Source organism: Canis lupus, chromosome 17 (assembly GCF_003254725.2).
Source record: "Canis lupus dingo isolate Sandy chromosome 17, ASM325472v2, whole genome shotgun sequence".
NCBI lineage: Eukaryota > Metazoa > Chordata > Mammalia > Carnivora > Canidae > Canis > Canis lupus.
Genome location: NC_064259.1, coordinates 5892282 through 5918167, shown reverse-complemented (window position 1 = coordinate 5918167; position 25886 = coordinate 5892282). Strand labels below are relative to the sequence as shown.

General features: G+C 55.0%; 1 long non-coding RNA gene across 2 annotated transcripts; it reads left to right on the top strand.

The window, feature by feature from the left end:
* The first annotated feature begins 984 nt into the window (after positions 1-984).
* Positions 985-24373, top strand: LOC112664876 (uncharacterized). 2 transcript variants are annotated; one of them, XR_007403059.1, is made up of 5 exons: positions 985-1500; positions 3085-3367; positions 11510-11597; positions 21358-23006; positions 23344-24373. It is a non-coding gene; the product is annotated as an uncharacterized LOC112664876 (long non-coding RNA). The 2 variants fall into 2 exon arrangements; XR_007403058.1 differs by lacking the exon at positions 23344-24373 and having other exon boundaries at positions 21358-23320.
* Positions 24374-25886: the final 1513 nt, after the last annotated feature.

Here is a 25886-nt window from a genome sequence, read left to right as displayed (position 1 = left end):
GACAGAAAAGGGTTGAGAAATCTGTGCCAGGAAGTGGCTGGGCTGCACCTGTTCTCTGTCACCAAACCCTCCTGGTCGGGGCGGGGGGCGGGGGGAGCTGCTGTGTTACCTTAAAGATAAGAAAACCAGGCTCGGGCAGATAGAGGACAGTGTTGTGGGTACAACTGTGTCCTGCAAAGAGGTATGTTCGAGTCCTAACCCCTGGTACCTGTGGATGTGATTTTCCCCAGGGCTAGGTGTTTTGCAAATCCAATCCAGTTAAGGTGAGGTCACGTGGGTGGGCCTAGTCTGACAACAGGTGCCGTTATAAGCAGAAGGGACGCTGGACTCGCCCACAGGGAAGACCAGGAGCGCCCCGCAGGGTGATGAGGCGGAGACTGGAGGGTTGCGCCTATGAGCCAAAGATTCTGGGCGATGGGAGAAGCCAAGAGGCAAGGAAGGATCCTGCTCCGGATCCTTCAGAGGGGGGTACGGCCCTGCCGACACCTCGAGTTTGGCCTTCCAGCCACCAGAACCGTGAGAAAAGAAATCTGTTGTTTTAGCCACCTGCTTTGTGGTGACGTATCACGGAAGCCACAGGAAGTGGATACACCAAGTTGTCACCCGCTTCTGCTGTGTGCCTGAACGATTCCGTGTTTGGTTCCGGGGGCGGGTGCTGAGGAGCAGTGCACCCCGCTGGAGCCGGTCGCTGCGAGGTCTGGAGAAACGGAGGAGGCTTGAGGTTCGGTGCCGCGCAGCTGGAACGGGACGAGCGTGATGAGGGTGTTGAGGATATTTGTGCGTCATCAAGGGCTGCTTGAGGGCGAAGGAGCCGCCTTTCCCCGTGACACCAGCTGTGCTTCCCCGAAGCAGGGAGAAAATCGGGAATTCCTGTAGGACACAGGGGTGTTAAGAGTGGGGGAGCGGGGAAGGGAAGGGCTCCGCTGATGTCAGGGGTGGTGGCTGCAGGCTGTCGTCCCGGGGGGGGGGGACCCGGGGCGCCCACGGGGAACCGCAGCATCTGGGGCGGAGGCCAGGCCCGAGAGGAACAGAGGCCACCCGGGGCCGTGGCAGCCGCAGGAGGCCAGGGAAGTGGCGCTGGCGTGGGAGCCGTTGACGCGTGGGGCGTCCGTGATTCCCGATGATAAATCACCCTGCGAAGGCACTAAACACCGTGCTGGCGAGTGACTCAGCGCCCAGGCATGCCGGGCGCCTTGGAACGTGGGCGCCCAGTTATGTGGCCCGGGCTGAAGGGGTTAGTATCTCATGAATGTGCGTGGGAGGCTGGCCGCGGTGGAGAAAGGGTTAATAATTAAACTGTCTGCGCCACCACAATGGGCCGGGGCTGCCCGGGGTCCCGGGGCTGACCCCTCACCCGCCCGTGGTATGTGGCCCCCACGGGGAGGACCGCAGGAAGCTCGGACCTTGGCCCGAACAACAAGGGGTTTGACTTCGGGGGCCGCCGGGTCGGAAAATTAGTGAGGCCGATCAGGAAAGTCAGTCTGGCTTGCCTCGTGCTTGGTAAGGAGGGGGAGAAAGGTGAGGGTAGGGGGGCTCCGGGAAATCCTGGCTCCTCGGCGGTTGGGCTCATCCCACTCCGGTCTCCCAGGGGGAAGGGAGGCTCAGGGAGGCTAAGGAGGCTCTGCGGCCGGAGAGGGTGGCCGAGCCAGGAATGAGGGTGCAGGCCCGTGGGCTCCCGATGCCTGCAGCCTGAGCACCCCCACCCCGCGCCGTGCTGCCCCCCACCGCCCCGGCTCCTGAAGCTGCAGGAGAGGAGGCTGGCAGGCCCCGGGAAGACCCCGCCTCTGGCCCTGCCTGTTGCGGGTGGTCATCGGGGAGGAGGGGGAGCAGGGCTGCCAGCCCCACGCCACCCTTGCCTGCCCAGTGGCCTTGGCCAGCTTCCAGGCTTCTGGAAAGGAGTTGATGGTGCCTTCCTGTGGCAGGTGGGGCAGACGGGATGAGACTTCAGGGTGCCATCCCGTCCTAGGGTTGCGTGATTCTTGATTTCTGGGGTTTTGAGATGATAAAGGATGTCTGCATGTTCAGAGGAGCCGGGCTCCGGGGCAGGAGCCAGGCCTGCGGACGCTGAGCATCAGTGCCCCCCCCGCCCCCCGCCCCCCGCGCCCTGAGAGCTTCCCTGGCTTGTGGCCTCCGTCCCCGCGGAGGGCAGAGGGCAGCTCTCACCCCACAGTGCCTGCCCCTGCCCGCCCCCCTCCAGGGTCTGCGGCAGGAGTCTGTCCCACTGTCAATCTGACAAAGGCGCTGGTGTCTTGGAGACTCCCTGTGCTTGCCCGGGGGCTTAGCACTTCCCACTGCAGCTCGCCCCGGCCTCAGAGACCCTCACCCAGGTCCCCGGGGTGTCCTCGCTGCCTGAAGAGTATACACGGAGCATGGGGGCCGTGGCCACTCCTCAAACCCATCCCTTCCAGCTGTTTCCCTTGTGTGATCCACAGAGCGGCAGAAACGCTGCCTCCTGGAGCAAACTTCCTACAGAAGGCCAGTCCCCTGTCTGTCGGTCTGTTCCAAATGGGAGCCCCAGTTCCTGGGAAGGTCCTTCCCCGGGTCCTTAAACCCATGGCTGCCGGTGGGTGCTGCTCAGTGATCACAAAGATGACACATGGGTGTCCCCCTCCGTCCCCCCCACCCCAGGCCACCAAGCTGGCCGAGAGCGTGGGAGTCTCTGGAGTCACAGCGCGTCCCAGGGGAATGCCTTCCCTCGAGTGGGGTGGGCAGGATAATGAAGGCCCTCACGTGCTACGCTCGAGAACCTGTGAACAGGGCACAGGCGGGATTAAGTCAAGGTACTGGGATTCGGGGAAGATCCCGGATTACCCAGATGGGCCCCATGTCCTCACGGTGGCAGAGTCACTTGGAACGATGATGTGAGAGACCCAGTGGGCCGTTGCCGGCTTTGACGGCGGGAGGGGCCAGGAGCCAAGGAACCTGGGCGGCCTCCAGACGCTGGAAAAGCCAAGGGGACAGACTGTGCCCTGGAAGCTCCAGAAAGAACGTGGTCCTGCAAACACCTTGATTTTAGCCCGGTGAGACTCATGTTAGGCTTCTGGCCTCCAGAACTGTAAGATATGAAATTTGTCTTGTTTTAAGCCATCAAGTCTGTGGTACTTTGTGAGAACAGCAACAGAAAATGAATGTACCGGGTGACACGTCTCCGAGAAGAGCTCTCCAGGTGCACGGGGCCAGGGATGGACACGGAGCCGCAGGAGAGGTCTGTGAGCTCACAGGTCCTGGAGCCTTCGGGCCTGCGTGCCGGTGCGGCGGGACCCCAGCAGCTCCGCGCAGAGAAGGGCGCTCTCACCTGCCCGGCTAGCTGGCGTGTGGGCGTCCGGCTTGAACAGCTCCCTACAGGCTCTGGGAGCAGGTGCAGCAGGTGAGTACTCGCCGGGCTCCAGAGGCTGGACGAAGGGCCTGCAGGCTCTGGGAGGAGCGCATCAGGGCTGGGAGGTCCCGCGTCTGTCCTAAGCGTTTTCCGTCCAGCCAGGGATGGGCATGTGCCAGAAGAGCCCACGGGGGCAGGGGCCTGCTCGCGGGCCATGGAGAGCAGCCTGTGGGCAGAAGGGCAGGTGGGCGTGGAGGATCCCCACCGAGGGTGAGGAGCAAGCGGGAGCAGAAGGCAGGTCAGCCTGAGGGAAGCGCCTAGAAAGGGCGACGGGCAGCGCTGACGTGCTCTCCCCTCTTCTCACCATCCCGAAGACCTACCTGGAAGCCACATGTTGATGAGGCTGGGTCCCAAGATGCGGAGCGTGTGTGGCCCCTCGCCCCGTGGACTCACGGTGTGAGTGAGGTGTGGCCTCGGTTTGGGACCCCTCGAGATTCCTGGGTTCACCTCTTCTTTGGGCCCCGCCTCTACCTTGGAAGGTTAACCAGGTCTAGAAAGAGCCCCGTGGTCTTGAGAAGGCGCCTCGTGTGCGGCTGGAGAACGTGAGCGCGACGAGGTCGTGTTGTGGGATGGGACGGGACAGCCGCAGGGTTGGCGGGGTCCTGGGGCGGAGCAGCAAGGCTGCCGTGGGAGGACACCTTCCGCTCTTGAGAGCGTCCCCAAGTCTCCGCCGATACTTCTTTGTGTTTCTACCTGTTTGCGTGGGGGACCTCATTCCATGCATTTCACACCTGCGGCATCTGGGCACCTGCAGGTTCTAGAACAACAGATCCGTCATTTTTGATGAAATCGATCCTTTTCAGGCATAGCCAGGGTAAAGGAGTCTTTACTCCTAAAAGTAAATGTTTTTTTTTTTTTTTTTGAAAATACGCTTTTGAGACTTTTTAATGGAGGAGTCGATGAAATCCGCTCCAGCATCCCTTCTAAAGCACATTCGTCGGCCCTTACCCTATTACGGATACAAAAATCTTGCCCCCTAGATCCTTCACGGGGAGCCTCCCCCTCCTGTTAGGCTATTAATACCTGGTAAGGACAGTCCAGCTCCCTTTAACATAAATTCTAAACCAAAGCATGATGTGCAGAGACATATATAATTATATATGCTTTGTCTCCTGCCTTTGTATGCCCACAACATTTATGTAAAATTGTACACCATTAAGGTAAAGTAGACAAAAATCAGAATTTTAGATAGGTGTCTTTTTTTTTCTCACACAGCAAGTGGGTGGTGGGTGGAAATCCAGGCCTGGGCTGTCCTGATGCGGGGTTGTCCTCTCTCTAAGGGGGGGCAGGGAGGCCCCAGACAGTGAACGCTTCACCCCAGGCCAGAGCAGCCTTTCTATCGACATTTATCAAACGGCTCCCTGCCGGGCATTGGCTTTGCCCGTGGCGGGAAGGAGCACAGGGTCTGCTGGGTGGGCGGTCCGAGCACCTCCCAATCTGTGCCCGAGGGAGTGGGTCCCAGGAGCTCCCAGGAGAGCAGTTAGTAGGAGCAGTTAGTGAGGAGGGAGGGAAAGGCAGTGTTTTTTGGCTTTTGTTTTTAAAGATTTTATTTATTCATGAGAGTCACCGAGAGACAGGCAGAGACACAGGCAGTGGGAGAGGGAGGCTCCATCTGGGGAGCCCGATGCAGGACTCGATCCCAGGACCCCGGGGTCACGCCCTGAGCCGAAGGCAGACGCTCAACCGCTGAGCCACCCGGGCGTCTCGGGAAAGGCAGTTTGAATGTGACACATTTTTCCTTTGAAAACTTGCTGCCCCTACTTGCCAAGTAGAAATTGGAACCACGGTGGTTTCTGGATGTTCTCACACTTAAAAAAAAAACAAAAACAAAATCTGGAGGTGATAGGCAGCGCTTCTCGACCTCTTGAGGAGCCTAGTCCTTAATTGGACACGGAGAGCGTTCCTGAGATACAGTGAGGGTGTTTATGTCTCTATTTAGGACACACCTGGGGGAAGATTTCTGTTTTTCAAATCCGATGACAAGTGTCAGCCCCATGGCTTTTAAAAGAGGGGCATGACCGTTGTACCCCAAATGTCAGGCCCCGTGAGAGGTAACTGTTTTGTGGTGGGTTTACTCCCCTGGCTCCCCCCTCCCAGAACCCCCATAGGGTAGGTGGCTGAGCCGTCGAGGACTCTGGGACACTGAACTGGGGCTCCCCTGGGACAGGCCAGCTCTGGGGCTGCTCCTCATGGACAGAAGCCCGTCTGCTCTGAGAATGGCTCCCTGGGGTCGGTCCCTGCCCCTGCTCCTCCAGAGAAAGGGGTGACGGGATTCACAGTCCTGCAACCCTCTCACCTGTGCCTCGGGAGCCACACTGGGACCCCTGGGGAGGGGGCGGATTTCCAGTCAATTTTAAACATTTTAGACGGGGAGGGGGGTCTTCACGTGGTGCCCGGCCGCGCTAGCTCCAGGGGCAGAGCAGCAGCTGGGGTCCCGGGCGCGCCCCTCACCCCGCCCCCTGGCTCTGCTGCCGACAGGACAGCGTCTGCACATTCTGCGTGACGTGGGTGAGTGGGGGGGGCGGTTGTGAGAAATTCAGCCCTCCCAGCGAGACCGAACGAGAGCTCAGCGGATTCATTGTCACGAAGCGCAAACAGGAGAACTGTGGGCACGTTCAGCCCTTGGCTGGACACGGTACGTCATCGAGTGGAGCCCACTGTGCCCTGGACGCCGAGCAACACCTGCAACCTCAGCCCCGTGACTCCTGGACCTTGGGGCCTGGCCGGCCACGTGATGTCGGGCGTCCTTTGCTTTGTCCTCCTCTTGTCTCCGCGGGGACAGGGGCCTCGCATACTCAGTGGGACCAGGAAGTTCAGGCCTCGGTGGCCCTCTGCTCCTGTCTTCGTATCGCCAGCGGGTCCACCGAGTCTCTCCGTGGTCCCAGCGCCAGGGTTGGAACTTACCAGCTGCGTGACCGTGGGCAAGCGTTTACCCTGCCCCAACCTCCGTTCCCTCATCTGTCAAATGGGCGTGAAGAGCCTTGCTCCGGAGCCGCTCCGGAAGGCGCTCGACGTCTGCCCTAGGGCCTGGCGTTTGTAGCTGCTACAAAGAATGTCGCCTTGTCACTTCTTCGCCGCTCTCCTGCTATCTTTAAAATAAACTATTATTCCTTCCTCTCACCCCCCCTTTCCTGGTCCCACTGATTTCCTGTCTCGGGCCGTTCTCCTGTGCTTGCTCACCGAGAGCCCTGGCTCTGCTGCACCTCCAGGCCCCCCACTCGTGTCCAGCCCCCCGGGGACCCCAGGCCAGAGGCGGCGCTCGGGAGCAGCAGTGACTCCCCTGAGAGGTGCCCCGGGGCCAAGTGGGGCAGGAGAAGCCCCCGGATCTGCTTGCAGCGCACCCTGGCTGCGGCTGACAGCCTCCTAAATCCGGGGTCTTTTCTTTCGTGGGGGCAGAGATAGTGTTTTGTGCGGCTGTTCCGTGGACACAGCTCCTCTGGGAGGCTGATGAGGGAGAGCGCGGCCGGGGCGGGCCGACCTGGGGACCCGTCTCGTGGGAGAGGAGTCCCGGAGCAGGTCGTTTGGAAAGCAGGCACCAGGGGACCAGAGCGAGCGAGGGGGCACCTGCATGCCTGTGGCCCCCATCCTAGCAGGGTTTGCCCCCACCCCCGCCCCGGCTGGCTGTCGAGGGCTGGCTCCGTCCCAGCCCCACACGATGGGAGCTGGCTGTGGGGTTGTACGGCCGGCCTGGTCGATGGGGGGTTGACCCCAGCCTCTCCTGACCCCCCCGAATGGAATTAGGATTCGAATCTCCTCCTGGTTCCAGTTCAGTGAGGCGTGTTTCTGGAAAAGCACCCGGTGTTCGCGATGTCCCCGCGCAGGGGCGTGCGGCTGCAGCGAGGGCCGGGGGCACCCCACGGCAGGCCGCTCGGCGGGTGGTCCCTGGCACGTGCTTGGGCTCTTTCTTTTGCCGGTGGGTGAGGTCCCGGTGGCCCTGAGGGAGAAGGAGGTGCTACGTGGGGTGGGCACCGGACGCCCTGGGCTCCTGGCTCGCAGCACCCCGGGTGTGGGGGGCTCCGGGTGCCCGGCGCCCAAGGCCTGGCCTCAACCCCATGCGGGACGCTGAGCGACCAGCGGGGGGGCCCCTCCTCCCCAGGTGCTGGCCTGAGGCTCGCAGAAGATCCCGCTGGGCACCGCTCCTCACCGGGGGGTGGTTCCAGGAGGCCCCGTGTCCTCCGGCCCTGGACACCGGTCCTTGACCCGGGCCTCGGAGCTGGCCCCTCGGCCTTGGAGAAGGTTTTATGGGGCCGCCGGTGGGGAAAAACCAGGCCTTTCTCTGTTTGCCCACTCCCCTGGGGTTTGACTTAGTTTGACGAGGTGCAGATAGCACTTTATTGCACCACTCCCTACGCAGAAAAATCCCTGCAAGTTAGGGATTTCCTATTTATCTTTTAGTTTTATGGCCATTTGGTGAAATGGCTACGACTGTGGCCTGTGTGTTTAACCGTGTAGAGCTAAGTAATATACGGAGATCTGATCACCCCCCCCACACTCACACACACGTGCACCCGTTCACACTCACACTCTCACATTCTCTCTTAAACACTCACACACACCACCTCTTACACCCACACTCACCTTTTCACGCGCACACTTTCATCCATTCTCTCATGCTCACACACCTTTTTCACACTCATAGTCACACACTCATACACATTCTTTCACACACACACACATACCCTTCCACATTCACACACAGTCACACACACTGCCATGCACATTCGCATACACATTCTCTCTCACACACACACATTCACACACATTCTCTCTCTCACACACATTCTCTCTCACATACATTCTCTTTGTTACATACATTCACACACACACATTCTCTCTGTCATGCACATTCTTTCTCATACACACACTTTCTCTCTCACACACACATTCTCTCTCTCATGCACATTCTCTCTCTCACTGCACATTCTCTCCTGCACATTCTCTCACACACGTTCTCTCACACACACATTCTCTCTCATATACTTTCTCTCTCTTACATACATTCACACACATTCTGTCATGCACATTCTCACACACACATTCTCTCTCACACACACATTCTCTCACACACACATTCTCTCACACACACATTCTCTCTCACACACACATTCTCTCACACACACATTCTCTCTCTCCCACACGCCGCCTCCTGTAACTCTGCTCCAAGCTGTGAGCCACGGGCCGCCGCGAGCTGCTACAGCTCTCACTGCTCCTGGAGCCCGTTGGGTCTGTTGGCTGGTTTGTGAAGGGTACTTTGTGGAATCCAGGGCAAAGGGGTAGGCTGGGTGGAGTAAGGGTTGGTGCTCCAGAATGTGCTTTATTTACACTTCAGTTAGACCATTTTCACATCTCTGTTTTGTCTACTGGAGCTCTTCATGAGTTTTCACTTGAAGAAATAATTCTATTGCTAAAAAAGATTTGAAAACGCCTGGCCCCCCTCAGTCGGCACTAAGACCCTTGGGGAGTATGTGGGAAGCACCTGCATCTCCACAACCAATGGTGCAGGGAAGTGGGTGACGTCACTGGGTGTGAGTCTGGGACTCAGGGTTGGAACCTGAGGGGCCTGCATTAGTGGGGGTGGAGCTTCTGGAAACAACAGTGCTTTGGGGGTGAAAGAACATTCCTCTTTAGAATGGTTTTTGGGAAAGTATAGGGCTGTTTTCTCATCTGTGACCCACCTGTCTGTCCTTCATCCATCTATCCACACACTTCTCCACCCACCCCTCCACTGTCTACTCACTACCGGTGCAGCCCTCCCTTTCTAAGGCTACCCCAGCCCACCCACCAGTGGCCATTGAGTTGTGACTGGGGAGAGCTGGCTGCACATGCTCAGGATGACCTGGTTCACCACAGCGGCCGAGGAGAGGTCGGTGCACGGACCACTGCAGTAGGACCCCCTGCTGGACCTGAGGACGCAAGAGGGATGAGATACCATTGCAACTGGAGGAGGAAGTCTAACCCCACAGGCTGACCAGGGTGTAAGCACAGGGTGGGAAATAGCAGAGATGCACATCTAGGAGTGTAGCTCACCCTGGGGGGTCTCCCTGCAGGAGTGGGTGAGAGGGAGAAATCTGGGCAGGTCAGGGAGGCAGGGCCTCAGTGACTAGCCGTGGCCGGGCTTGGACTATCACAAGCAAGGCCCGGGCCCTACCCTGGCTGCCAGCAGATGCCTGGAATCAGAACCAGGGGTCAAGGGGTAGACCAGGTGTCTGTATCGAGGAGGCATCTGCAAACATGCTGGGCCCGCTCTCATCTCAAAGCCTCGTCAAGCAGTTCCCTCCATCTGGAATGGTCTCTGCTCGGATTTCTGACGGACTCCAGCCTTCAGTCTCATTTAGTCTCTCAGTGAGGTCCATGTTGACTGATCCATTTAATGTACAACCTGTCCCCACGCCCTTCCTCTCCTTTTCCCTTCCCTGTTCCTTTCTTCCCCCGGAATACATGTGACCTTTAACCTACTACATAACTTATGTATTAAGCTTATCGTTTATTATCTACCTCTCCCTTCTAGAAGGCAGATCCTCAACCAGTATCTGTTCAGTGATTAGGAGGGACTCTCTGGGCCAAAGCTTGGCTGTGGCAGGTAGGGGCCATCCTCTCCCCATGACCTCTCACAGGGCAGGAAATAACGTGCAACTGATGGAAACGTACGAGGTCTGTCCGAAGGATACAAACCCAATGCATTCTATTTGTCTGGGACTATAAAAATGCGGCCAGTTTACCAAGAGAAGAGGATAAAGCGCCACTGCCATAGATAAGTCCCCCTCTCGTTATGCCTGCCTGGTTGCTACCACGATTATCCCCATTTTAAAGATGGGAACACTGATGATCTGGCAAGTATTGGAACTCACCCGGGGACTCGTAGCTTGAAAGTGGAGGTTGCTGCTCAGGCCCTGCACACTCCAGAAGTCTCTGTCACCCCTGCTCTCCTGCCTGTCGTTCAGCGTTCAGCATCTTCCCCCTGCAGAGTGTCAGAGAGCTGTGTGCTCCCGGGAAGGTGACACAATGTTGCGCTGCGGTGCCTGTGACTCTCACCCCTATGCTTTAATGCTGTCCTTGGGGTGGGGAGGGGAAGCAGGGTCAGCGAGCAGCTGAGGCTGGGAGCCATCGAGGGCTGGTGCACGACAGCCGGCACTCAGCCCCTTGAGCAGGTGCACACATCTGGGTTGAGCGGCTTGGGGTCTCGCCTTGCAGTTTTAGGGTTTCTCCATGTTCTGCTTCTGCAGAAAGGGGTTGGCTTGCTGTGTTCGCAGAGGCTAATTAGATTTCAGGGCAGCTTGTTCGGGATCCCTGGGTGGCGCAGCGGTTTAGCGCCTGCCTTTGGCCCAGGGCACGATCCTGGAGTCCCGAGATCAAATCCCACGTCGGGCTCCCGGTGCATGGAGCCTGCTTCTCCCTCTGCCTGTGTCTCTGCCTCTCTCTCTCTCTCTGTGTGTGTGACTATCATAAATAAAAAAAAAATTAAAAAAAAAGATTTCAGGGCAGCTTATTGAAATTGGGTCCCACCTGAGCAGCCCTTGTGGCCGGGACGCGGTGGCTGAATTTGCTAGCAAAGCCCTGGATCCAAAGGTCATCACTTGACTCTTCACAGTTTGCAGCGTCGTGTGTGTGTCTGTGTGTGTGTGTGTGTGTGTGTGGCTGGGGCTCGAGGCCAGGCTGCTGCCCTGGTGCCAGGGCTGGCCGGGCGCTCGGAAGTCCAGCCACGTAGGCAGTTGGGTCCCTGCTCCTCTGTTCCCAGGGAGGTGTTGGGCATTCCCCAGTGACCTGGCACAGACAGCACAGAAAGTTCTGATGACAGGAGGCCCTGTTCCAACAGATCCTCCCCATGTCGTTTCGATGCCCGCTGCAGCCAGGATGCTGTGCCTCCTCTGAATGGAGCTGATGTCCTCTGTTCGAATTCTTCTCCTTGGGGCTCGGGGACCTGTGTGAAATGACCATGCATGATTGGCCCAAATCACTGTCACCTAAACTGGCTGCTCTTCTTCCCCTGACCCCTTCTTCCCCTGATCAGGGTGTCCTGGTTGACCCGGCAGGCACCGACCCCCTCATGCGGTAGTGGCACAGAAGCAACATTCACTGGAGCCAGCTGTGTGCCAGGCTCTGGGACACGTGGCTAGAACAGTCTCTGCCCTCCAGGTGCTCATGGTCTAGAGGACCACCCAGCGAGGCGAACACCTATTTCATGCAACTGAGAGCTGAACAAACTGGAACATTTGTGAACCAGGTACGTGCTTATAGCTGGGAACCGGTGGCCAGCAGGACAGATACAGGCTTGCATTCTTGTGCACTGAGTAACCCAGATAGCAGCTTGGGGCCCAGAGAGAGAGAGAGAGAGAGAGAGAGAGAGATGGGGACGTGGGGGAGGGGCCCTTCCACTCACCTGGGGGCTTGGCAGAGGTCCATGGAAGAGGTGGCATCTAAGCTGAGGCCGGGGAGTTAGGACCTCGTCATTTAACAGCTGGAGGAGGGGGAGGGCAAGGGAGGACTAGTGTTTCCAATAGAAGGTGCAGCGTGTGTAAGGCCCCAAGGCCAGAGGGTTCAGCATAACAGGGGATTAGTGGGCAAGGTAGGGAGGGGCGAGTGATTCGGGAGAGGTAACGGGGACAGGTCGTGGGGAAGGGAGAAGCATAGAGGTGCATGGAGGCTATGACCCTCTGGGGGTGGCCAGTGCGGCATCTGGCAGGTGTATTCAGGCTGGATGTTGAGGCCCCAGGGGGACTGGAGGGTAACTGTGGCTATGGAGGGGGTGCTCACCTCCAGGGAGAGGTTGAAATGAGAGAGGAGGGCCAGGACCCAGCCACAGGATCACCGCAAATGAAGCGGGGCAGGTGCATCGAGGGAGGGCAACCCAGGGGCAAGCAAACCCTGAGAGGAGCTTTCCCTGCGAGGGCGAGATGGGGCCGGGATCCATGGAGGGGGTCCCGGGGGAATTCACCAGACAGGTCAGGGGCAGAGAACTAGGGAGAGGCTCTTGGCGTTAAGGAGGGCAGGAGGGGCAGTGGCAGGAGGTGGGGTGGGACATGAGGAAGGGGAGCGGGGAGGCCGACCCAGAAGGGCAGAGAGCCCCGGGGGCACATGTGTGCTGCTCTCTAAGGCCAGAAGCTGGCATGCTTGGAAGTCTGTTGCAAAAGGCTGCTGGAAGCAGAGATGGCTCATCCATAGGAGTGGGAGGGGGGAGGTCAAGATGGGAGGACTCCCCGGATTGCCCTTGAGAAGGAGGGACCAGACGGTTTGAGGTGGGCCTGTCGTGTGGCGCAGGGTCAGGGAGATGCTGGAGGGGGGCAGGGTTCTCGGCTGACTCCTGTTTCCTCTGGAGGTGAAGTCCAACGCTGGCGGCAGAGGGCGGAGGCTCAGGGAGGATGGTGGCGGGTCTCTGGGGCCTGGCAGCGGGCTGGGTGAGCTCAGAGAACCACTGGGCCGAGCTCAGGCTCTCCGGCGGCAGCAGGGATGCGGGCGTCGTTGGCCACTTGGCTTCGTCCTGTGGAGGTAATGCAGGTAAAGGCAGGGGCAGGCCTGGGTTCTGGGCCCCAGCTGCACCTCTGACCTCGTGTGACCTTGGGCAGTGGGCTCTCTCCCTGCACCTTGGTTTTCTTATCTGTGTAATGAGGAGGCCGGATTAGAAAAGCAATAAAGCCCCCTCGAGACCTGGGATTAAATTTAAGGCCACAGTTTGAAGATTGTATTTATTTCACTCCTGATTAGCATAGGAGAGGAGGAAATGAGAAGTTAATATTGAGGCATGCCTGAAATGTGAACCTAAGAAGTGGGAATTTTATCACTACTTTGGGATTTTGCCTTGAGTTCCCTTCCACAGAATTTAGGTTTGTAGGTTAATTATAAAAACGTTTCCAGGAAAAAAAAAAAAACCCTCCTGATTTTTAATGGTTGATTTATGTAGTTGCTGGGTTCCTTGTCTGTTTCCCTGCTGTCGGTCTGATGTCGGCATCTAGACAATTCCAAGGCTCTGTGGCATCAGCAGCTGACAGGGCAAAGGTAGGGCGAGCAGGTGAAGGCGTCCGGTTCTGTTACACGTTGGCAGCTCTGATGAAATCATCTATTTCTTCACTGGTTCGTTCTTAGATTCATCAACGAACCTTTGGTGAGAAGACGGCTGAATGGATTCGTGTGGGGATTGAGAATGAGGGTAGGGAGATGATTTAATAATTTCATTTATCTCTGCTCTCTTGACCTCTGCCTGTTATAATGAAACATTATGGAAATTAAAAACAAGCCATTTATAACATCCAGGAGGGAGGAAAACGCAAAGAGAAAGCAAGTGGGCCCTGAGTGCACTTAGCTGTGTACTGACTTTAAAACTAAAACCCGTCTCAAGGGATTTGAGAAATTTGAGCAAGAACATTGTTTTCTCTCGTGAAACAAGCACCACTAAGTCACATGGCAGTATGTAATATGTAATGAGAGGAAGCATGTTTAAGAAAAAAATAATATTTCTATTCCTTCAGATTCCATTTTATGGGTCGAGAGAACACAGGGAGCCTGGGAGCTCCTCTTACGTCCACCAAATCCCCCGAGTCGTGGCCAAGGTCATCAGCCATCTCCTTAGTCCCACCCGTTTCTCCTTTGAAAGAAGAAAATTCTTTTTTTTTTTAAGATTTTATTTATTTAAAAAAAAAGATTTTATTTATTTATTCATGAGAGACAGAGAGAGAGAGGCAGAGACGCAGGCAGAGGGCGAAGTCTCCAATTGATTAAATGACCAAATGGATATTGAATACTCTACCATGTAGCAGGTTCTATGCCAAATTCTGAATACAACTGCTACCAAAGCTGGCAAAGTCTTTCTTAATGGAACTAGGAAATTTCTGCAAAGTTCGACAAATAATACTTCAGTGTTTTACACTTGTAAAGCGGGCTCCTTGCAGGGAGGGGAGCCCGATGTGGGACTCGATCCTGCACCCTGGGATCACACCCTGAGCCGGAGGCAGATGCTCAATGGCTGAGCCACCCAGGTGCCCCTGAAAGAAGAAGAAAGTTCTTTAAGAGCATCTCTACTTTTGTGCGATCTGTGGAGACACGGCTCCACGGCTCCATCTCCAGCAACGCTATGATCCCAGGGGATTCCTTTGCTTCTCTTTTAAAGATGAACCAAAGCATTATATGCAAACAAAAAAAGCACCCAGAGCATAAGTGCGTGTATATCTTGGTGACTTATGACAAAGCGCACATGCAGTTGTCAAGAAACAGAACTTTACTAGTATCTAGAAGCATCCCTTACATCTCCCCTAGTTACCACCCCTATCCTGCTCTCCAGAGGTGGCCATTATTCTGATCTTCTAATAGCACAGGTTGTTTTTGCTATTTTTCACCTTCATATAAACGGAATGATATTCTTTGAGAACGAAACGTATTGTGCTGTGGTTGGATGGAGTATTCTATAAATGTCAGATCACATTGACCATTTAGGTCGTCTATACCCTTACTGATTTCTGCTCGTTGTATCTGTCATTTACTGATTGAAAGTGTTGAGGTCTCCAGCTAAAACTGTTGGTGTATCTACCTCTCCTTGCATTCCTGTAAGTTTTTGCTTCTTGTATTTTGATGCCCTTGTTATTAGGTGTATACATGTTAGGGATTTCTATGTGTTCTTGGAGAATTGACCCCTTTATCACTATGTGATATCCAGGTTTCTTTTGATCAGGGTTAGCATATTATATCTGTGTTCCCAATCTATCTCTGTGAAGCCATCATCCCTGTTAACTGTGTTCCCCCCACCATTTCCCTGGTAGGCAATACAGGGAGTCTAGAGGGTGCTGTATTAGGGGAAGTGCCCCCAGCTGGGATTGCCCTGGCAGTCTTCCTACTTGGAGAACTGGCATTTGTTATGGAAAATACTTGGGGGCATATTATACACGATTACCTTCCCTCTTCCTGCCAGAACCATGGCAGGGATCTTTCGTGATTCTTCATTGTGAGAGCTTGGTGGACTTCCTGAAAGCAAAGGCCCCCCTAAACTGTGAAAGCCCCAGGAGTTTCTTTTCTTTAGGCTAGTCTACACTCAGCCTCTAGCAATTTGTCAAAATTACCACTTCAGTGTTCCTACCAGTTTATGACTAAGTTTATGATCTTTACGTAAAATCTTGGCTGTGATTCTTGACGTATCTTGTCTCTGCCGATTTAGGGGTGGTGGTTTGTCCTGCAACACCAGTCCCTGAGGAGTCCAAGAAAAGTGATTGTTTTCAGTTTTCCAGATTTTTTGTGTTGTAAAAATGATAAGCTAAGCTATTTACATGTTGGAGCTAGAACTGGAAGTCTGAAGTTTGCTCTTTGATTGTGTCTTAGGTTGGGTTTCATGCCTGTTTTCATAGTTTTTTCCTCTTCTTTTGGTGGAACAAATCTGCCAGTACCTTCTTGAGGTATGTGGGAGGTAAGTACTCTGATACCTTGAATGACTAATGCTATCTTTGTCATATCCTCATACTTAGTTGGTAGTTTGGTTTGGTACAGAATTCTGGTTTTGAAATTCTATCCCCCCCCCCCCCAATTTTTGAAGACTTTACTACATCATGATCTCACATCCGGTGTTACTCTTGTGAATGAAAATCGTTCTGATTCCCGATACTCTGTATGAGACCTATTTTTATCTCCCTGATGGTTTGTGGGATTTTCTTTTTGTCCTCAGTGTTCTTAAGTGACATGATGACCACCTTGGGGTGAGTCTCTTCTCCTCTATCATGCCAGGCCTTCAGTGGGTCCTTTAGGCTGGAAACTCATGTCTCTTGAGTCTCAGAACTATTTTTACATTAGATCTTGATGATTTTCTTTTCTCTTTTTCCTTCATTTCTTCCTTTCTCTCTCTGGAACTCTCTTTTCAAATGTTAGACTTACTGAAATAAGCCTTCGGTGTTTCCTCTGGTTCTTCTATTTCATCTTTTTGTCTTTCTAATAAGAGGCAATGGTTGGTGGGAGTTATGGCTGGAGGAATGACAAGGCGTCTTAGACACGGAAGAGCAGGGGGTGGGAAAGAACGAGGGGGTCAGGAGCAGAGGCTCTTCTCATGATGTGGTGCTCTGATGTGAACTCGGAGATGTCTGAGAACTCCAAATTGAATCTGGCTATTAGGGCTTACATTACGTCCTCCAAAGAAGTTATGTTGGAGTCCTAACCCCCAGCACCTCAGATTGTGACCTTTAGAAACACAGTCCTTGTGGAGTATCTTTAGTTAAGATAAAGTCATATTAGGAATAGAGAGAGTCCCTAAGCCAATATAACCGGTGTGTTTATAGGAAGAAGGCCGTGTAAAGACAGAGATGCAGGGAAAAAGCCACCAGAAGGTGGAGAGTGATGCATCTATGAGCGACGGGATGCTGGTAGGGTTGCTGGCCATCACCAGAAGCTAGGAGAGAGGTATGGGGCAGTGTATCCTTAAAAGTCCTCAAAGGGAACCAACCTCATCCATACTCTGATTTAGGACTTCCAGCTTCTCGAACTCTGTTGTTTTAAGCTCTGTGGTGTGTGGTACCTTGTTATGGTGGTCCTGGCAAGCATATACATTGTCCTCATATATTATCATGAAGTTGTGTTTGTCAAGGTAGAGGAGAAATGGTGGTTTTTAGTCCTTTCAATAGAGTTTGTTATCTTGGTTTAGCCTTTCTTTCAGAGGTAAGGCATGTGGCTTGCTGTGTTACTCCTGCCAAGCCTTTACAAATGTCAAGGGCAAGCTGCCTTCTTGGCACCCCCTATTCTGGGTTACAATTCAGCTTTATCCTACTCGTCCAGCCAGTTACCACCCATCCCACACTTTCAGTTCTCCACATTTTCCCCACTGCTTTTGCTCCTTCTGGGTCTGTATGAGCACAGTCCAATAGAATTTTCTGCAATGATGGAAGTGTTCTTTACCTGTGCTGTTCAGTGTAAGAGCCACTAGCTGTATGCAACTATTGGGTCCTTGAGATGTGGCCAATGCACACTATAAACCAAATTTTAGAATTTATTTAATAAAAATGTGATGTAGCACATGTGGCTTGGCTACCGTATTGGATAGCACAGATCTATACTGTAAAAAGACACAATAAAGTTTTTGTTTTCAAGGTAATTAGGGAGGTAATGAAAGTAAAGGAATGTGCTCCATCTGCTATCTTTACCCTAATGTCTCTTGCAAGTCTTAAATTTTATTTCAAAGAGATCTTAGAGCTAAACCAGCAATAGCAACGTAAAACAAACAAACAAACAAACAAACAAACAAACAAACAAACAAAAGCTCTGGCTCCAGTAGTAGATGAGCCCTTTGTATGGTTCTGTGTGCAAGAGGTGGCTCTTGTGGTGGTTCTTCCTGTCACAGGTGAAAGCCTGGGCAGGTAGCAAGGGGAGGTGCTGCCTGTGGACACGGAATGGACTTGGGACTCCTGCTTCCAGACCTGTTCTCTGTGCGGTCCACCTTTCTTCCTTCCTCATGGGTCCTTGGCCACCTGGCCCGATCTGTGGTGGTTCAGCCTCCTGGCAGGTCAGGTGTCCTTGAAGCTTCCAGACACTGCACCAGGCATACCTCTGTGACTCCCAAATACTCAGGTTGGCCTCCCAGACCCTGCGGCCACTGGGCTGCTGGAAAACAGATTGGGTTGGTAAAAATATGTGTGTATGTGTTCTCACAAAACCTGAGAATATCACACCTCCACTTTGACAAAAAAATCTGTTTATGCTGCTCCAATAATCACTTCCTAACTGGTGGGGAAGCAGGCCATATGTCTGCGAAGTGGCTAGCAGAGGAGACGGTCTACTTCCATTGCACCTTGCAAAATACCTTTTTCTAGCTCCGAAATAAAAATAAACCAAGCCACATGCTTCGGCTCCCAAACAGTAGTCCCTGTGCGGACTGCCCTGGCTGACGGGGCGACTGGGGACCTGTCTCTTCACAACTGGCTTTGTGACCTCAGGTCGATCCCGAACATTATGTTTCTATTTTCTCACCTGGGACTCTGAAAGGTCCTGTGAGAAGAAATCAAGTTAAGAGATGCGAAAGTACTTTTAAAAATTGGGGCGCCTGGGTGGCTTAGTCAGTTGAGCGTCTGACCTGATTTCGGCTCAGGTGGTGATCTCAGGGCCAGAGGGTGGGGGGGGGGAAGGGGATCTGCATGAGATTCTTACCCTCTGCACCTCTCCCTGTTGTCTCTCCCTCTCTGTCTCTAGAAATAAACAAATCCTTAAAAAATACTTTTAAAAAGTTAACTGATTTTGGCGCTCATTTCAGTTTTATTTTCAAAAATGTACTTGTTCTATGAGTAAAAAGCTATCCATTCACTATGTGAACCTGATTCTTTTCTTTCTTCTTTCTTTCTTCTTTCTTTCTTTCTTTCTTTCTTTCTTTCTTTCTTTCTTTCTCTTTCTTTCTTTCTTCTTTCTTTCTTTCTTTCTTTCTTTCTTTCTTTTCTTTTCTTTTTTTCTTTTCTTTTCTTAAGAAAAAAGCATCAATGTCCTCTGTGCTCTGAATTTTCTTCATTATTTGGAAGATCTGGGAAGTGAAGCTTACCTCTTGGAGTTCTCATTATCCAGCAGGAGGGAGTTTTTAAAGGAGGACTAGGGACTCAGTGCTTGTCCTCCCCCCTCCCATTCATACGCTGAAGTCCTAATCCCCAGGGAGTTGGTGTTTGGAGGTGGGGCCCTTCCGAAGGGAGTTAGCGCCTTTATAAAAAGAGGTGCAGTGAGGTGATCCCTGTCTGCACCCTGGGAGGACAGGGTGTCTGTAAGCCAGGAAGAGGGTGCCCTGGTCTCTTCCAGCCCCCAGGACTGTGAGAAGCAGATGCCGGGGAGGCCGTCTTGTCGCAGCGTCCTGTTAGAGTGGCTCAGGGTGAGATGACGGGGAGCCTGGCCTGCAATTGTCAAAGCCCGCCCCGGGGTCTCCGCCCGTGTGGCCGCTGCATGGGACGCGAATGTTCACCCTGGGGTCCTGCTCGGACGCGTTTTGCTCCTGCCATCCCAGCGGCGCCGGCGGGGACCCTGAGTCAGCTCTCCAGACGGCATTCCATGCACGATGCTGCCGCTCGTGCGAGGAACACTGGGTGTCCCGTAGAAGAACGCTCACCCTGGTGGCAGCAGCAGCTGAGTGAAGGAGAAGGGAGGAAGCCCAGGCGGCCGAAGGAGAGACGCCACTCTTCCAGAACCTGGAAGTGCCGCTGGCATGAGCGGTAGGCCTGACCCCCGACAGCCCTGCCTCTGAGGTTTCTTTCCGATCCCTTCCAGCTGGAAGTAATTTCTCTTTGGAAGCCCCCGGGGCATTATCTGCTGGTCTGGGGGGGCACTTACCCCCGTGGAAGCCCCCTGGGGCATTATCTGCTGGTCTGGGGGATACTTCCTCCCCGTTGGCAGCCAGCGACTTATCTGGCCGCTTGGACCGCTAGGGCCTCAAGGGCCGGGACTGCTGTAAACACCTGCTATCTTCCTGCACGAGGGCTATCGGTCGCCTCAGCCTCTGCCCCTGGATTTCGAGCAGTTTCTGCACCGAAGCAGGCCGCCACCCTTGACCCCGGGGTGCCCGAAGCCCTGCAGGCCGCCCTGGGTGCTGGCGGTGCGCTGCTGCTGCTTCGTCTCCCTCGGCCTCCCTCCCCCTCTAGGCGGCTCCTCCCACGTGTCCCGCGGGGTGGGGGTGGGGGCCTGCAAGGCGTGGGGCTCCAGTGCACTTTGCAGACTTCACCCGACTTGCCCGTCCGGGCATTCTACCCTGAGGGCGACTCTTCTCGAAGGCTCCGCTCCCTTGGCGTCCTCACCACACCTTCCTGTTCTTGAAAGGCAGCGTCTTTCCCACTCCTTCCCTGGCTCCTCTCCTCTCCTTTTCCCTCCGCTCTGCATTCTCTGCCCGCTGCATGCCACGCAGGCCCGGACGCTCTCTCTCCTGCAGGACTTCAGCTACCACCTGGAAGCCCACGCTCCTGCAGCCATGGTTCTAGGCTTTTCCTTGGTGTTGTTTCACATATACATTTCCATCTGCTTATGGCCCGGAGCTCCTCAAACACTCTAAAATACAAGTGAAGGCTTAGCATCTAGCATCTTCCGCTGTGGGTGGCAACACCACCTTCACCTGGCTGCCCACGCGGTCATCCTGGACTCACCTCTGTCCTTGGTTCCGTCCCGTGACCGGGGCTCTGACAGCCCTGGCGTGGTCAGGCAGGCTGTGCTGTGTAACAAACATCCCCGAAATCTCAGCGGCTTGCTGTGGTCAGTGTTTGATCCTCGCCTGGATGCAGTCTCAGCCCTGCCGCCTCTACCTGGACATCTCCCCCTGGGGGCGACCCCTTTCCTTCTGATGGGCTTCCTCAGCACAGCGGGAGCCTCTTTCTCTTCTGCGGACCCAGCACCTGCACCTGCTTCACATCCTCGGAGGTGCGACTCCCGTGCTCTGGGCAGTCTGTTCCCTTTCCTGTTTGAGCGCCGACCCGGAGGCTCTCGTGGCCGCCCGTCTCGGCCTCTCCGCTCTCCTCTCCCTCTGCCCTCCTCAACTCCAGGGGTCAGAAGCTCCTGGTGGCATCTCAGACAGTGTGGTATTTTCTCGAGTCCCCCAGCCTTGCTTCTGGGCGGTCCCTCCTCCAGAGCACAGCCGCAGCTCTGCCGGCTGGAGCGTGCTCACTGCGGCCACACAGAGCCTCTCTCCTCCGGGCTTCCAGGGCCCCTTCCTAGAACGCTTGTTGCATTTTCTCGTGATTGCTTCTCAGAGACGCTGCCTTTACCTGCCAACTAAACGGGAGCAGAGTTTCTGGGCACCGGTCACTGTGCTAAGAAGAGCTTTATGTGTTTTAGCTCACTGAGTGCTCACCACTGCCCCGTGAGAGAGGTACTCCTGAGATTTCTCTTTAAACCATCCTGGAGAAACTGAGGCACATGGGGTTAGGGAACTTGCCCAAGCTTGCACAGCCGGCCAGTGTTGGAGGCAGGTTGGCTCCCAGCCCATGTGTGTGGCCTTGGTCACCCAAAGTGCTCTGGGTGGGGGGAGAGGGGACGGGAGGGTGTCATCTTCTTGTCTATCTCTTTGTCCACAGAACACTGGTCACTAAAGTTCTGTCCGACGCACACGTGGGAGACGTCCGCTTTCCGGTTTTCTTCAACCTCTTCCTCTGCCTGCCTCCGCGTTTCCTTCAGAAGTCCTCCCTGGTCTCCTCTTCTTGCTCCATTTCTGAACTTTAGAAGTAGGGAAATAAACTCATGAGACTCTCACTACATTTTATCCAAACGAATGAATGATCATGTCCTAACTAGTGGGCACCCCTTCTTGCTCTGCCACCTGGAACGTTCTAGATGGCTTCTTTGGGAACCGATTGCAGAAACAGCTTACCGGTCACACAGAAGAGCCATTTCCGGGACTTCATCATCCCCGGCTGTGCAATACGAGCAACATCCCAGGGATTCTCCCAAGTAGATGTCACTAATGAAGTGCACGTCACCCAACATGTCATTAACTTCAGCAAGTGTGTAAGAGTGATGCGCTTTAAAGTTCCCATTCCCTGAATAGCTTCACGTCGTGGGGAAGCAGAGACGGGCCGGGCCCCCTGTTAGAGTCCTAGGGATGTCGTAACAAAGACAGGCTGGTTTACACCACAGAAGTTTGTTTGTCATGGTCCTGGAGGCCCGAAGTCCGAGACGGAGGGGTTGGCAGGGCTGGCTGTCCCACGGCCTCTCTCCTTGGCTTGTACACGGCCCCCTTCTCTCTGTGTCTGCACCTGGTCTTCCCTCTGTGTGTGTCTGTGTCCTAATCTCCTTTTAAGGACACCAGTCGTATTGGATTAGAGGCCACCCGTGTGATCTCCTTTGACCTTACTTACCTCTCTGAGAGCCCCGTCTCCAAATATCACCTCCGGAGAGGTGCTGGGGTCTAGGACTCACCAGATGAGTTTTGGGGTGGCACAATTCAGCCCTCAACAGGCAATGACTGAAGTTCCGGCTGCTCTGGGCTCTCTATCCAGCAGCTGGGTGACCTTGGACCAGTCCCCGCTTCCCTTATCGCCAACCCCGGGAGTCAGACTAGATCACCCTGGATCTCTGCAGCTCCAAGGCTCTGTGGGAACCAGTAGTAGTGTCGTGTTGGGATGCTCTACGGCACGAGTGAGGGCTTTGGCACCAGGACCACCCATCCCTGGTGCGCTCCGGTTTCTTGATATTTGACAACAGACTTTGTTAGCTCTGCTGGGCAAGCTGAGCGTTTCTCCCGGGCTCTGGAAGCAACAGCAGCAGCATCTCTGCTGGAAACATCCTCAGTGACACGTTGTCTGGGCTTCTCCCTTCTGTTGGGTCCTGAGATGGCAGCTCCTGATCATGCACTGGAGGAAGGAAGGAAGAGGTCTGGGGCCTCCTAAGCAGAACAAGGGCACTTTCTATTCAGGGTAACTCTATATACGTGCGCTGTCAAAGATCAAAGCTGGAGCAAACCAACCAGGGAATGCAAAGCAGTCAGCAGGAACAGCAAAACCCTCACTGTGGGTGCCCAGGCAGACACACGCTGTCAGAGCGGGCTTTGGCGGGCCGGGAGCCCGTCTCTACCTTTCCAGGTCCCCGGAGTCAGCCGGGGTTGCCAGGCCTCCGGAACAAGCCTGAAGTTTGCGGCCTATTCTCTACCCTGCTGTGTGCCTCCGAGGGCAGTAGCCCTGTGGGGTCAGCTGGCCCCCGAGCTCCCGGCCCAAGGGAAGAGAAGCAGGTACGGGGGCTCTCTGAGCAGGGCCAGGTTCTCCTGCCTTGGGTGGGATCTTCATCCTTCTCTTGACTGTAAGAAGCTGGTCTTCAGGGGCACCTGGGGAGCCTCAGTCAGTTAAGTGTCTGCCTTTGGCTCAGGTCATGATCCTGGAGTCCTGGATCGAGCCCCGCATGGGGTTCTCCGCTCAGCAGGGAGTCTGCTTCTCCCTCTGCCCCTCCCCCTGCTCGTGCTCTCTCTCAAATAAATAAAATCTTTTAAAAAAAAGAAACTGGTCTTTAAACTAGCTTCCTCATATTTATGCCAAGTAACCAAACTTTGCAGATTCTGTTTCCTTCTCTAGGACATCGCAACACAGATGCCCAGGGGAGTCGTCGTGAGGGACCAGTGAGATTCTCGAGCGTGCAGAGCCAGCACCCAGTATAGGGCCACTGTCTGTGTGTTTATGTTGTGCGAGCCTCTGCTGATTTGGGGGCACATTGGGTGAGTCCGGACACTGGGGTGCGATTGCCCATGGGGAATGGGGTGCGTGGCTGCTCCTGAGCTCAGCACGGTCATGTTCACAACACGCACGCGGGTGCACAGCACTTTGGGGGGCACACAGCCCTGGGGGCGAGTTCTCCCTCCAACCCTGCGAGGTCGGGGCTGGTCCTCTCCCCTCACATGAGGGATGCTGCAGAGACAGAGGTTAGCGCCAGCCCTGCCCAAGGTCACACAGGTGGCAGGAGGACGCGGGTGGGGCCTGGCCTCAGCCCTCCTGCTGCTCTGAGCGGCTGCAGCCCCGGGCCCGGGCTGGGTCACAGTCTCCGGGCTCACCATGGCCTGCAGAAACCCTGCCTCCTGCCCGGGCCAGCTTGTGCGACACGGACGGAGCCTTCCACAACCACCACGGAGGCCCAGAGCGTTTCGGTTTATTTGTTTTTTATTTATTAATATTTTAAATGATTTATTCATGAGAGAGAGAAGGCAGAGACGGGCAGAGGGAGAAGCAGGCTCCCAGCGGGGAGCCCGATGCGGGACTCGACCCCAGGACCCCGGGATCACACCCTGAGCTGTAGGCAGCCGCTCAACCGCTGAGCCCCCCAGGTGCCCCAGGGTTTCGGTTTATCTGAGTGCACCACCGTGGGAGGTGTACGGACCCGCTCTGCAGGGGTCTCAAGCTACAGCAGAGACGTGGCTTTACTGAGGTTCTTTTCTTGACCATAAGAGTCAGATCACGTTTGCATGATCTGCCTAAAAGAAATGTGTTTGGGGCACCTGGGTGGCTTAGTGGTTTCGCGCTGCCTTTGGCCGGGGGCGTGATCCTGGAGACCTGGGATCGAGTCCCACATTGGGATCCCTGCGTGGAGCCTGCTTCTCCCTCTGCCTGTGTCTCTGCCTCTCTCTCTCTCTCTGTCTCTATGAATAAATAAATAAAACTTAAGAAAAAGAAAGAAATGTGTTAAACACAGACTCGTTGTTACTCAGTCAGGCCAGATGATCTGATGCTCTGTCATATTTTCAAAATTTGCAAAGGTCCAATACCCTTCTCCTATTGTAGGAAAACAGAAAAGCGAGCCCGAGGTGTAAAATTCTGGTTTATGCGGAGTTGACCAAGGGACAGGGCCCAACAGGTCTGCCTGGACTTCTCGTGCAGGCCCGTGGGTCCAGGGGCCTCGGGACAGGCCTTTGTCGGGGAGAAGTGATAACTTCTCTGTCTCTCATTCTCTCTCATTCTCTCTCTCTCTCCCTCTCTCTCTCTCTCTCTCTCTCTCTCTCTCTCTCTCTCGCATACCGAAGTTATCATATCAGTAGGGAATTCCATGTGTGGTTTTGTCACAAGGTGAGGCAATCAGGGGGCGTTGTCCCTTGATCGTCTCCACAGAGGTGGATCCCTTCCCAGGACAAAGGGCAGGTAAACAGAAGCTCCAAAATGCATGTGACCTTGCAGTGCCCCGTTTAGGGCTCCTGGTGGGGTGGTGACACACCTGCGGGAGGGGGGGCGTAGCAGAGTTAGCAGGACAATGGCCTCATCGATCGACTTGAGGGAAGGGGCGCACTCGGATCCGGAGAGGCCAGCACGCTCAGAGAGCTGGTGGTGGCCGGCCCCAGCCTGCGGGCCGAGGGTGTCCCCTGAGATTGTCCTGTGGGGGGCGGGGGGCGGGGTCTACATCTTACAGGTGGCAGGAAGGCGAAGGTGGCTAGTGGTAAGCGCAGTCGAGTAGGAGAACCCCGCTTTGGACTCGGGCATCACGAGATTGGATTCTCGCCCCCATCTACCTGGAAGCCTGGGGACAAGTAGGTCAGTCTCCCCGTGTTTCCTGATGTTGAATGAAGATGGTAACTCCGGCCTCTAAGGGATGGCGAGGGGGCTTGATGAAATGATACGTGTAAAACGACCGGCTCGTGGGGATGCAGCACAGTGGTGTTTTCTGCAGGCTGCGGGGGGATCGGGCCTGCCAGGCAGGCTGGTGGTCTCGGCCCGCGGATGAACCTGCCTCAGCCTCGGCGTTCTTGTCTGGAGGACGGGGATTGCAAGACCAGCCTCATGGGGTTTTCGTGAGGCTGATGGGCGGTCGTGGATGCAGAAAAGGGATCAGCATGAAGCATAAAATGCCGCCCGAATCTGGAGGCTGTTCCCAGGGGCTCCGAGGCTGGGAAGCAGGGAGATGGGGGGCGGGGGGCACCAGGGAGGGCGTAAGAGGCGGCTGTGGAGACAGGTGGCCCTTTGCTAAATGCCACCCAGAGCTGGCCCTGGCTTCCACACCCCGCTGCCCCTCATTCCCGCAAACACCCTTGCTGCCCCTCTGCGCCAGGCCCCTGTGCTCCGTGCGTGAGAGCCAGTGACTTTGTCTAGGCCTCCTGCAGACAGTTTAACCCAACCCGGGGGATGGCAGGCTGGGCTCA